Here is a 14,127-nt window from a genome sequence, read left to right as displayed (position 1 = left end):
TAGTCTTCCTTCAAGGCGACAAATCCGGGCCTACTTCTTCCCCGGATGTCTTGCCTTAGCATAGGGGACAGAAACACATTTATTCAGCACCCATAATGGCCTGGCCCTGACATAGCTGAGTTGTTCCTATGCATTATCACCTTGAATGACACACACCTTCTACGAGGAGAGTGGTGTTAATGGTCCCAAGGCCCTAGACAGAGGCTTACTGCCTAGTGAAAGGATTCCCTTAACTTTTGCATATGCATTTAAAAAGGAGGATTCCCTTTACTTCCCCAGGGCCAGCTGCCTCCACAAGAGCAAGTTTAACAATGGTTTGGAAATTAGCTACCCCTGCATTGCCCCCGGGGCCCCCTTCCTGGTCGGCTGGCAGTTGGCCACAGTGGGAAGAGGAAGGAGAGGCCAGGATCCAGTTCTGTTGCTTTCCAGCTTCGTGCCCCCCAGGCAAGTTACCTAACCTCTCTGGGCTTCATTTCCTCAACCATTAGATAGTTCTGTAATAAACTTTTCACGTGATTATTGAACTATATGAAATAATATACGTAAAATGCTTAGAACTGGGCTCCACAATGCAACAGCCACTAGCCAGATGTGGCTAGGCCAGATGAGACGTGCTGTAAGTGTAAAAATACACATCGAAGATTTCTTATGGAAAAAGGAATGTAGAAACTATGATTCGTAATTTTATATTCATTACATGAGAAAGTAAGAGTATTTTGAATATATTGAGTTAAATAAAATACAGTTGATCCTTAAACAGCACAGTTCCATTTATATGCAGATTTTTTCAATAAGTTACACTGAGTGTGCCTGTCTCTCCTGCCTCCCCCTCGCCCTCCTTCTACCTCTGCCATTCCTGAAACAAACCCAACCTCTCCTCTTCCTCCTCCTCAGCCTGCTCAATGTGAAGATGATGAGGATGAAGACCTTTATGAGGATCCACTTCCACTTACTGAATAATAAATACATTTTCTCTTTCTTATGATTTTCCTACTAACATTCTTTTCCCTAGCTTACTTTAAGAATACAGTATATAAAACACATAACATATAAAATATGTGTTCATCAATTTTTTATGTTATCAGTAAGGCTTCTGGTAAACAGGCTATTCGTATTAAGTTTAGGGACAGTCAAAAGTTATACGTGGATTTTCTTTCTTTTTCTTATTTTTCAGAGTCTACTTTCAGAAAATATACATGGACTTTCAACTGCACAGGGAGCTAGTGCCCTTAACCCCTGTGTAGTTCTATATTGTTTAAATTAATTTCATCTGTTTCTTTTTACTTTCTGTATTTTTTCAAAAATTAAATTTTATAAAAATAACAATAGAGACAGGGTGTTGCCCAGGCTGGTCTCTAACTCCTGGGCTCAAGTGATCCTCCTGCCTCAGCTTCCCAAAGTGCTGGAATTATAGGCACGAGCCACCATGCCCGGCCTCTTTTTGCTTTTTTAATGTGTCTATTACAAATCTGAAAACTACGTATGCAGCCCACACTTGTGGCTTGCTTTCTATTTCCATTAGATAGCACTGGCTGAGAACACAGTTCTGCACAATGTTAGTTCTTTACTTCTCCGTCCCCACTCACCAGTCAGCATTGTCTCAATATTGTCAGCACTGTCTAAAATCTTTTTTTTTTTTTCTTTTTGAGACAGAGTCTCACTCTGTCCTAGGCTGGAGCGCAATGATTCTGTTGCGGCTCACCGCAGCCTCGATCTCGCAGGCTCAAGTGATCCTCTCGCCTCAGCCTACTGAGTAGCCGTGACTACTGGTGTGTGCTACCACACCTGGCTATTTTTTTTATTTTTTGTAAAGACAGGGTCTTACTATGTTGCCCAGGCTGGGCTCAAACTCCTGGACTCAAGCAATCCTCCCACCTCAGCCTCTCAAAATGTTGGGAGGCATGAGCCACCGTGGCCGGCCTAAAACCCTTAATCTTTAGGCTGGGTGAGTTCCTTCTCCTTTCCAGGCCTCAGTTTACCATCCTGAGACAGATGATGAAGAGCAGAACAGGAACTAGACTTAGAAGACTGGGCTCCAGCCCTGATTCTACCATTACTAACTAGATGACCTTTAGCATGTCATTTCATCCCTCTGAGTGACAGTTTTGTCACTTACAAAACAGGGGGTGACACCCTGGTCATTGCATGAGATAACACGTATGACAGTGCTTGATAAATGCAAAGGACTATAGAGGTCAGGAGGAAGTAGCGTAACGTGCCCAGTGAGGAGGTTGGGCAGTCCTGCCTGCCTCCTCTGATAGTCCATGCTTCCCATATTATATTATTACTTAACTATTTTCCATGTCTCATGTCTCTAAAAACAAATCTCCCCAAGAATACATTTCTTCCTTCCCACCTGCCCGCCTCCAACACAGCCAAAGCACAGTGTACAGACAGAACCCCTCAAACCACCACACAGACCAAGTGTGCTGTGTGAGGTGGTCATGAACAAGCTCAAAGTGGAGATGGCCTTGGAAACAAACTGGCAATACAAGGTGGAAAGTGGGTCCACATTCCAGGGACCCAAGCAGGGTACCAGTGTAGCAGGGACCCAAGCAGAGAGGGGCAAGAAGCGGGGGACACGTACGTAGTGGCCAACAGGAAGGACTCTAGAGTGCAGACATTTGCAAAACAGGAGAGCAGAAAGGTGTGCATGAGCCTGGAATTCTATAGCACGTTATGCAAAGAAAACATCAGGGTATGATGTACAGTGGGCCACCTATGAGATGAGCCCTGTCACCAGAGATACCTGGTTGGTAGGTCCTTCCACAGATGGAACGTCGTTGCCTTCTTGCCTTTGCTACTTCAGGTTCTCCAGCTCACCCATGATCCACTCAAGCAGGTGTGCCGTAAGTTCTTGGAGCTTAAGTACCACCTGCAGCAAATGCGTAACCCTCCGCTATTTGCACAGAGGCTTGTGAGAGAAGAAGCTCCTGTCTCACAGTATGCTGTTCCTATTTTTAGCCAGGAAACAACTCCTAACCACCTACACTCTATCTACCCCCTTCCAAGGCCACAAAGCATGAAAAGCACAAAGCTATGCCATCATGTAGGTAACAGAGCAGGCTTTTCTACATCATAACATGTTTCTTCCTAATTCCAAAATAAGATCCGGATTATTTCTAGTTAAGCTAAGCTGCAAACTCTTACTGTATCAAAAACGCAATTGTCTATCTGAGTGGCCCAGGAAAAGTAAACACACAAAGTTTCTTGGGTGAAGATCTGAAGTCAAGGCTTCTACAGCTGACTAGTCCTTCAAATATTACTGCTATTCAATATACTGGTCCTTCAAATAGACTCTGTATTCAAATATTTAAAGAGAATAAAAGAATCTCAAATATCATATTTTTATTTAAAAAGACAAATGATCAGGCAGCAGGTATTTGTGAGAGGAATGGTACATGCGATAGGAGTAAACGCACACCGATAATATGGCCGCTGCACCTGTGGGCCTGTGTCTACCTATACAGAGACAGGGCAGCCACACACCTCACCCAAAGATTATATCTCAAATCAGTGTCCCCTCCCGTGGGAAGTTATTGATTAAAAGCATTTATTAAACAATCTTTTTTTTTTTTTCAAGACAGAGTCTCAATCTGTCACCCAAGTTGGAGCACAGTGACACAATCTCGGCTCACTGCAGCCTCTGCCTCCCGGGCTCAAGCTATTCTCCTGCCTCAGCCTCCCCAGTAGCTGGGATTACAGGCATAAGCCACCATGCCCAGCTAATTTTTGTATGTTTAGTAGAGATGGGGGTCTCGCCATGTTGGCCAGGTTGGTCTCGAACTCCTGACCTCAGGTGATCCACCCACCTCAGCCTCCCAAAGTGCTGGGATTATAGGAGTGAGCCGCCACCATGCACAGCCTGCATTTTAACAATTTTTTTTTTTTTTTGAGACGGTGTCTCACTCTGTCACCCAGGCTGGAGTGCAGTGGCGCAATCTCGGCTCACTGCAAGCTCCACCTCCCAGGTCCAAGCAATTCTCCTGCCTCAGCCTCCCGAGTAGCTGGGACCACAGGTACATGCCACCACATCCAGCTACTTTTTGATTTTTAGTAGAGTCGGGGCTTCACCATGTTGGCCAGGATGGTCTCAATCTCCTGACCTCATGATCCGCCTTCCTCGGCCTCCCAAAGTGCTGGGATTACAGGCGTGGGCCACCATGCCTGGCCCATTTTAACAATCTTAAAGGTCTTATCAATCTATTGCACTTGGATTTTATCTGGATCCTAATTTGAATACACAAACTATTTTAAAACTATACACACCCATATCTATACACACACACATACACACATATATATATAATAATTGAGGAAAATTGAATATTGACTCCATATCTGGTATTAAGGAATACTTACTTACTTATTTGAATGTGATAATAGTATCTTGTAGTTTTTACTTTTAAAGGGTCTCTCTTTTTTTTTTTTTTTTTTTTTGAGAGGGAGTCTCGCTCTGTTGCTCAGGCTGGAGTGTGCAGTGGCGTGATCTTGGCTCACTGCAACCTCCGCCTCCTGGGTTCAAGCGATTCCCCTGCCTCAGCTTCCTAAGTAGCTGAGATTACAGGCGCCCACCATGCCTGGCTAAATTTTGTGTTTTTAGTAGAAACGGAGTTTCGTCATGTTGGCCAGGCTGGTCTCAAACTCCTTGGCTGCCTTGGCCACCCAAAGTGCTGGGATTACAGGTGTGAGTCACTGTGCCCAGCCTATTTTTAAAGGGTCTCTATCTTTTAAATATACATACTGAAATATCTACAGTAAAAATGAAAAAATAAACAGCTGAATTTGAAGTCAGTTAAAATAACATCTTGTTTTGTATGACTATTCATGTGCAGTAAATGAAAGTTAAACAAACAAAAAGTCCCCCCACTTTGAATCACCTATGAAACACAGAATATATGGTCTGTTTATACAGCCCTGAACACTCATATAAAATTCACTCAGTGAATCTAACACAGCTGTGTTAGACTCCAGCCCTGAAAGGGATCAGGATGTGCACCAGAAGAAGTAATTGTCTTCAGTTTACTACCATGTTACACTAAAAAGACAAATATTTAAATACTGGGATCACACCTGGCCCAACAAGCTGCTCACCCTACAGAGACTGAGAGAACTCGAATTCATGTCTCCCCACCTGCACTTGTGGGCTTTCAGCTGATCAAGTGGCTGTCAGAGCTGTGGGCATTATTTCAATTACTCTCTCTTTCTCTCTCAATCTCTCCATTTTAAAAAAGTTGCTGAGTAGAGCTGAATCGACATATTTTTCTCCTCCAAGGTGAAGCTGTACTAGGCTTCTACTAGTTGATATTTAAGGATTGAAGACAATCTCATCCCAACACATAGAAATATGTGGAAGGCAAGGAGCCTGCCGAGTGCTTCAGGCCACAGAGACCCTCTTTGATGACAAAGAAGAGCCATGTCTACCTACATGCAGCAGCAGAGAGCCCACCATTCAATTGTTATTATGATATTATTATCATTATCATCATTGTTATAAGTATCGCTTACATAACGTAATGTGCTAGGTTTTCTCTTTTATTGTAAACCTTCTGAGTAATGCTGTGGGTTGATTATTTTACAGGTGAAGAAGCTGAAGCTCAGAGGAATCAAACGATTTTCGAAAGACCACACAGCTAGAAAGTGACAAAACCAAAATTCATATCTAGTTTCCCAGGCCCACCCTTTTCTTTTCTAGCATGCTGCTACTCCTGTGGAAAGAAGGGCTTTAAGGCACAGTTATTTACCTAGGCCTCTTAGTTTTCTAAAACATAAAAATAAATAAATAAATAAATAAAACTCTGTCAAGTTATCTAACTGAGAAGCAGAGAAAAACTGCACCCCGTGATGCCAAGGGGTAGCTTCTGCAAATCTGCACCTCTGTTTAGTTTTGCTTCCAGCTTCTCTGGCCACCATTATGTCTTTCATCTCGCTAACACGCTTGAGAGAACAGGACAAGACATGCTTGACTTTTTTGTTTAGAATGAAAGACGTACAGGTGACCCTATGCCAAAAACAGGAAATCTTAACTCCATCGGGTCATTATGGCCACTTAAGAACCAGACTGGATGTTTCTGAGAGTGAACTATCAAAGCATGTGCTCAGCCCAAGGGCCACCAAACAGGGCCCACCAGCAGTGTGCGCTCGAATTAGATTCCTTTAAGAACTTGTTATTTCAACTCCCCATGCAGGTGTTTATCGAGTACCTGCAAAGGCAGCCCCCACCCGAAGCTAAACGCACTAGGGACACAAACACTCAAGTCAAGAGTTGCAGCCCACAGCTATGGCCAGGAGACAGAGGAGGGGAGTGATGGGAGGGAGCGGGGAACAGCTGTCCTCTGTCACAGGATCTAGCTGCTGTCAATCCAGGAAGAACTGCACGGGACAGGCAGTGTTAGGCAAGTTAGTAAACAGTTTGCCTCATAAACACTGACCAGCAGTGGAAAATATCTGACCTAGATAGATAGTGGACTGTGAGCACCTTAGGGGCAAGGACCACGTCTAATTTGCTTTTCTGTTCTCAAAAAAGTAGGCCTCAAATATTTGTTGTTGTTGTTTTTGAGACAGAGTCTCACTCTGTTGCCCAAGCTAGCGTACAGTGGTGAGATCTCAGCTCACTGCAACCTCTGCCTCCCAGGTTCAAGCGATTCTCCTGCCTCAGCCTCCGAGTAGCTGAGATTATGGGTGCCCGCCACCACATGCAGCTAATTTTTTTTGTATTTTTAGTAGAGACGGGGTTTCACCACGTTGGCCAGGCTGGTCTTGAACTCCTGACCTCAGATGATCCACCCGCCTTGGCCTCCCAAAGTGCTGGGATTACAGGCGGAAGCCACCGCGCCCGGCCATGTTTTATTTATTTATTTATTTATTTTTTAAGGTCATGATTGTATTAGTCCATTCTCACACTTCTGTGTGAGAACTGCCGGAGACTGGGTAATTTATAAAGGAAAGAGTTTTAATTGACTTGCAGTTCCACATGGCTTGGGAGGCCTCAGGAAACTTACAATCATGGTGCAAGGCAAAGGGGAAGCAAGGCACCTTCCTCACAAGGCAGCAGGAGGAAGTACCAAACACTTAAAATACCATCAGATCTTGTGAGAACTCACTCACTATCATGAGAACAGCATGGGGGAAACAGCACCCATGATTCAATTCCCTCCACCTGGTCTCTCCCTTGACATATGGGGATTACAATTCAAGATGAGATTCTGGGTGGGACACAGCCAAACCATATCAATGGTCATGTACTACATTTAGAATTTTGGAAGGTATTTATGACGGGATACTGAAACTGTTTTCACGTACCACAGCAGAGTCTGAAGGGCTCAGTTTGAAGAACTGGATTCCCAACCTCAGGATCGATTTGGCCATATGGGAGGTCAGCTGGAGATGAGGGAGACTGAAAATTGGAGATGACCCCAGAGATGACGGGCAGGTTACCCTCTGTCCTCAGATGGGAGGGGAGGTGGCTGGGGAAAGGATTCCAACTCTGAGTTCTATTGTGGGAAGGTGAGCAGAGTCAAGCTCTGTGGCTCAGTGGAACTTATTCCTGCCCACAAGCTCAACATCTCCACCTCTGCCCCCAGCAGTGGAGTTATGACAGCAAAGGAGACAAGGTGAATAGGGATCACCCCAGAGGATCAGTATGGGATGAGGCCAGCCGGTGAATCAATCACCCACGCTCCCAAGGAACCCACGCCACAGGAACACACACCTCCAGGTGAGACTCGGAGAGGCCAGAGGAGATAAACCCTTGGGAGAGTGAGTGAAATGGCCTGTATCAGTCCATCCAGGGAGGAACCAGAGACACCCTTTGACTCAATGTGTGGAAAGAACCAGCAAGTCTGACATAAAAAGTGTATCAAATAAGAGGTAATTTAGTATCAGGAGCCAAAGCCTCCCTGATCCCCAGTGTGAGTTAGGAACCCTTCCCTGTGCTCCCACAGCACCCTGTACAGACCCCAAGACAGCGCCCCTCACAGTTTCTATGTCCGTTTCCTCTATTAGGGCATGACCTTTCAGAGAATTAGCAACCATCCTAGCCTTCTCTGAAGCCCAGGCACCTACCACACCGCTAGGCCCAGGCTGGGTCCTAAGAAATGCCTTTTGTATGCCCTGAACAAATGAATCATGAATGAGGTATCTATGGGAGAACCACACTCCGCCCAAGGGAAAATAAATACCTGGCCTGGCTGAAAAGTCAAATCACAGCAAGTCCAAGAGAAGGCAACTAGCCAGGTGCTATCTGTCTCTCCCACATCATAAAAGAAAGGCTTCAGTGGAAAAATCCTGACCACATGAGAAAAAGAAAAAAGTCAGTTAGCTACCACCAAGCACAAAGGGCAGAAGCCTGGCAAGCTGATTCACGTCAATACTGTGAAACCCGGTCCAGCGGTCTGCAGACAACCTGGAAGCAGGGGTGGAGGAGGTGGGGAGGCGGACAAGCATGAGAGGGAGTGAGGAGAACTTACTGGAACAAGCATCTAGGTCAGCTGCTCCTGGGTAATGCCAGAAGCTGGTTTATATCCTTTTTTTTTTTCTTTTTTGAGACGAAGTTTTGCTCTTGTTGACCAGGCTGGAGCGCAATGGTACGATCTCGGCCCACTGCAACCTCTGCCTCCCGGGTTCAAGCGATTCTCCTGCTTTCTACCTCCTGCTTTATTTTCTTTATTGAAATTTTTTAGAGGAAATCAAAAAAAAAAAAAAAAAGAGCATCCTGTAGGAAGGGATTGGTCTAAGAGGGAGGGATGGGAGAAGGCGGCTGGGGTTGAGGTGAGGTAGAGAACTCTCCTCAGCCCCAGCCAAGGAATTCTTCACACCAAGTAGCTACCCACAGATGACTGAATATAGTCATCAAGTCTATCAATAGTCCATGCCTATCATCACAAATATTAACATCATTGACTGAACATGAACGCATGCTAGTGCTGTGCTGCTGGGCAGTTTCTCTTGCTCTAATGATCATTAAGAATCTGGCAGGTGGAAATGAGTCACCTGCATTCAATAGATAGAGATGAGAAGCTTTAGGCCGAGCTTGGTGGCTCACACCTGTAATCCCAGCAATTTGGGAGGCCAAGGTGGGCAGATCACTTGAGGTCAGGAGTTCGAGACCAGCCTGGCCAATATGGTGAAACCCTGTCTCTACTAAAATACAAAAATTAGCCAGGCATGGTGGCATGTGCCTGTAATCCCAGCCACTGGGGAGGCCGAGGCAGGAGAATCGCTTGAACCTGGGAAGCAGAGGTTGCAGTGAGCTAAGATCGCACCACTGCACTCCAGCCAGGGCGACAGAGCAAGACGCAGTCAAGAACTAAGCCACTTGCCCAAGGTCATGGAGCTGGTACAGAGCTAGGATTCAAACCAACTCATCTAACTCCAAAGCTTGTGGCTACAGCACCCAGAGGAAAGACTGCCCCTACAGATAAGGGTGGATAAGGAAGGGTTCCTGTGAAGTAAGAGTGTTGACCGGGACCTTGCTGGAGCAGTGCTGGAGGGACATCCAGGAGGTCCACAGGGTCCCTGAGATCCCTTGGGAGAAGACACGCAAAATCAAATGCCCTCAGTTGTTCTTCTATTTTTCAAATAGTAAATGCTACCTGGTGGGCACCTTGGAATACTAATTATCTTACATAAACTCAAATTGATATGTTCTCTATGCTGACAGCAAGTCAAATACACAAAGCTTTTAATCATTAGCTTTGCATCCAAAGCTCAAGCTTTCTGCCAGCTCCCACTAGCCTGCCAACAATGTTATCCAGGTTCCCTTGAACGTGGTGCACAGGGCTTCATGCTCTGTGAGGCCTAGCAACACACCATCACAGCTAGAAAAGATCTTAGTGGACATCAGCCCAATCCTCTATCTGATGAATAAAAATCCCCCACTCAATAGCCACAAAAAGTGGCCAGCCAGCATCTACTTCCACATCTGTAATGATGACAACCCTTCTTTCAAGACAGCCTGTCTGCAGAGAGCAAAATATTAATTAAGAAATGTTTTTATATGTTGGACTGAACTCTTCCCCATTCCCCTAAGCATCCATTTCCTGGTTCTAACAAATGTCTGTTCTTTTTTCCATAAAACAATCTTTTAAGACTATGGCACTCTTCTAAACCTTCTCTTTTTCAAGCTAAATAGTCTCAGTCTTTGAACCATTCTTTAGATAATATGGTTTCTGAGTCTTCTAACTTTTCTGTTTATTGTCCTCTGGGCCTATTTCCATTTGCCCCCCTCACTCTTAAAAGAATGACAGTAAGCTCAGTTCCAGGTGTGACCCAACTACTGTAAAACAAGAGGAATGACTACACCTCTACGATGCAAATACTGAAAGTTTCTGGTTAGTTTTTAGTAGCTTCATGTTAATGATTCTCACTTAGTTGAAATCAGGTGCACTGGCCTTTTTTTGTTTTGTTTGGTTTGGTTTGGTTTGGTTTTTTTTTTTTTTGACACAGGGTCTGGCTCTGGCTCTGTCGCCCAGGCTGAAGTGCAGTGGTGTGATCTCAGCTCACTGCAACCTCCACCTCTCGGACTCAAGCCATCCTTCCACCTCAGCCTCCCCAGTAGCTGGGAATACAGGCACACACCACCACTTCCAGCTAATTTTTGTAATTTTTGTAGAGATGGGATTTCACTATGTTGCCCAGGCTGGTCTCGAACTTCTGACCTCAAGTGATTCCCCCCACCTCAGCCTCCCAAAGTGCTGGGATTACAGAGTGTGAGCAACTGATAACCTCACTATCTTTTCTTACAAGTCCTAATCCTTAACCCCACCACCGCCCGCCTGCACCCCCACCCCCACCCCCCCCACCCCAAAACACACACACAGCCTGGCTTAACCATTGGTATTTGGAGCCTACAGCTAGGTCTTTACATTTATATTGGTGCAGCCTGTCTTTCCTCACTCAGTCCTTCCTGTAAGCTGTTAAATTTATAGGGAATCTTGATTCTGGCATATACAATAGTTTCTACCCCTCTCAGCTTCAAATTTTCCGTCAGTGTGATCAACAAGCCCTTTATGTGTTAATCTAAATCACAGGTGAGAGCTGAGGAGGCATTATCCCCGTGACCAACACAAATTAGCACCCGTTAGAGACACTTCCAGAAGCCCTACATGTAAACCAATTGAACCATCATCCAGTCCACATTTACCATCTCGTCTATGAGAATAGAAATCCTGTTACTGAGGATACAAAGATGTTCACTGTCTAATCGAAGAGTTTTAAGTTAATTACCACCACAACCAATGTCAATTAAAGTTTATGCTTCTGTATTATACAAAAATGCCTGACCACTGAGGAGATACTTGGGATGGTCTTTAACATATAGGCTATATGGCCGTATATAAATTTTACTGTGCCAACACTACAAAGAGGAACTAAAGCAGAGGTACGAGAAGCTAGGCATGACTGCCAACCGGAAAAGAGGTTACCTTACACCATGGGATATTATGCATACAGAAAAACTAAAGTGCTTTTAAATATGAGCCCCAATAACTCTGTGTCTCAAGTTCTAGCATAAGAAGCAGCAGCAGAAAGATATTTATTTAATGATAATAATAATTCCCTTAAATATCACATTTATCACTTGTTGAGTACTACCATGTGCTATGCATATTCCATAGGTCAACTCAGTTACTGCCTGATACAGTTGGTTTATAATTATTCCTTTTGAAAATTTAAATTTTATTTCTCTCCCCCTAGGTTTCTCCCATCTCCGTAAGACCTTGAGGACCTTCAACAGCACTTCAGCAAAAAACATCTTCAGGTTTCCTCAGGTAATTCATTCAACCAACCAACCATCCCTTAGATAAATAAATATTTCTCAAATTCTCCTAAGAATAAGACACTATGCTGGGTGCTGGGGAATCTGGCTGACTTTAAGCAACTACATTTCTTGGCTTTATTTCTTGTGGGCCATGGGCTTCAATTTTCTCCCCCAAAGGCTTGTTGTATCCTCTCTCCCCATTGTTAGCTGTGGACCTTGGGTAGGTTACCTAAAACACTGATGTAATACCCTTCACCGGATAAGGAAGGTGGTAAGGTATGTATGTGCCTAGCGGTAGTTCCAGGGACATAAGATACTTACTAACCTTAGGGGCTTTTTCTTTCTTCTTTCTTTCTTCCTTTCTTTCCTTTCTTCCTTCCTTCCTTGCTTTCTTTCCTTTTCTTTCCTTTCCTTCCCTCCCTCCCTCCCTGTCTCTCTTTCTTTCTCTTTCTTCCTTCCTCCCTCCCTCCCTTCTTTCCTTCCTTCCTTTCCTATGCAGTCTGCCTGACTTTTCTCAGAAATGGTAAGAGTAAAATAGAAGTTGATTGTTCTGTTTTCCCCCAGGACATCTGTGAACATTACATCATTTGCCACCATTAGGGAACTAAGCCTGTATTCACTGTATATCACTTTTTTTTTAAAAGGAAAGAAAGAAAAACTTTGGTTCTGAGTATGTTTAGCAAGTCATGGTTCCTTGTTTTTCTTTTTCTCCTGACACTATACTTTCTATAAAATCCAAAGGAAATGACCTTAGATCATTTAAATTCAAGTTTCAGAGAGGTGGCTCGACTTGCTATAAGATGGATCTGATTTGACATCAGGTTCTTCTGATCGCAAGTCTGGGGTCTTTCCGCCTCATTTGGCCAACTCTCTTGTCCCCTTGCTTCCCCAGACTCACCATGATATTCCTTTACCTCCATCCAGAACTCAGATAACGTGTCACTCTAGTCACCCTGAAGATTCACCTCTTGAAAACATAATCGCCGTGCAGTAAAGAGGAGACCAAAATAGAACCACATACAGCTGCCGAAAGTGCTAAAGAATATGTCGCTAAGGAGAGAAAGACACCACTAGCCAAAGGCAAGTGGATCAAAAAGCAACCCCCTACATTGGACATTCTTGTTATTTTGTTGTGGTGGTGGTGGTGGTGGTCATTGTTGCTGTTGTTGATACAGGGACCTGTCTAAATTCTATAGTTAATAATGTATTCAACAAATATTTACTGTTGAATATTTATTGAATATAATATTCAACACTATGTGCCAGGCATGATAGAGGCCTGGACTGAGTAGCGACTCTTTGGTATGAACCAGATATAACTTGCACGATGTTTCACAAGCTGGTTTGGATGTTATTAGCTTAGTGTGTCATTTACCCCATCCCTACTCATACCCAAAACATGATATTTTGTGGAGCTAAAAAAAAAATACCTCAAACAAATCACTTCCTCAAACGGCAACCTAATCTCTGCTTCCTTATGGCGGGGTCTCTTGACTTGCTTACACTTGCTTACACTTCCCACTTTCTACTGGTTCCTCAAATAACTGAAGTCGGTTCACATCATTCCACTGAAACTGCCTTTCTAATTGCAAAATCTAAAGAGTCCTTTCCAATACTTATTTCAAACAGGCGTCTCTGGGTCTTTTTCAAACTCCCTCCCACTAATGCCTTTCAGGCATCCTCCCCAGCTTAGCCTCCCCTGGGACCAGCTTCCTGCCAGTCCTGAAATGCCCACATACACAGGGAAGATTCCTGCTTCCACATGACCAGCCCCCAGTGACATCTCCCTCAGACTCCAGACCTCGTCTTTTTATCTTTTTCTTTTTTTTTTTTTTTTTTTTTTGAGACAGGGTCTCACTCTGCCACCGAGGCTGGAGCGCAGTGGCGCAATCTCGGCTCACTGCAACGTCCACCTCTGAGGCTCAAGCAATCGTCCCTCCTCAGCTTCCTGAGTAGCTGGGACTATAGGCATACTCCACCAGGACCAGCTAATTTTTTTTTTTTTTTTTTTTACTTTTTGAAGAGACGGGGTTTCGCCACGTTTCCCAGGCTAATCTCGAACTTCTGAGCTCAAGATGCACCCACCTTGACTTCCCAAAGTGCTGGGAGTGCCTAGCCTCAGACCATATCCTTTCAAAAACTTTTAGAGACCTGCACAAAAGCTTTATATTCTACGCTTACTCACTTTAAAAAAAAAATGTATTAAACATTTGCTAAGTGCTAAGTATAATTCTTAGTGCATAGGATACTACAGTAATAACCCAGATGAAGATCAACACCCTTAGAGTTTTACATACTAGCAGAGGGAGACACTAAGAGCCGTAAATATAACAAATTAAAAAAATTATTTGGTATCTTAAAAGATGCTA

The 14,127-nt window shown here is 44.2% G+C and overlaps 1 protein-coding gene across 9 annotated transcripts in view; it reads right to left on the bottom strand.

Moving 5' to 3' along the window:
* The window catches only part of ST6GAL1 (ST6 beta-galactoside alpha-2,6-sialyltransferase 1), a 148,627-nt gene that overhangs the window by 79,593 nt on the left and 54,907 nt on the right, over positions 1-14,127 (bottom strand). The window contains exon 1 of one of the 9 annotated variants that reach the window (XM_016939989.4): positions 2,750-2,956. The exons of the other annotated variants lie outside the window; for them this stretch is intronic. The gene's annotated coding sequence lies outside the window, so the exon portion shown is untranslated. Of the gene's footprint in view, positions 1-2,749; positions 2,957-14,127 lie in introns of those variants that run through there. 9 annotated transcript variants of the gene reach the window in all.

This window comes from Pan troglodytes, chromosome 2, assembly GCF_028858775.2.
Source record: "Pan troglodytes isolate AG18354 chromosome 2, NHGRI_mPanTro3-v2.0_pri, whole genome shotgun sequence".
Lineage (NCBI taxonomy): Eukaryota > Metazoa > Chordata > Mammalia > Primates > Hominidae > Pan > Pan troglodytes.
The sequence above is the reverse complement of the archived record's forward strand: the minus strand, read 5'-3'. Positions and strand labels throughout refer to the sequence as shown.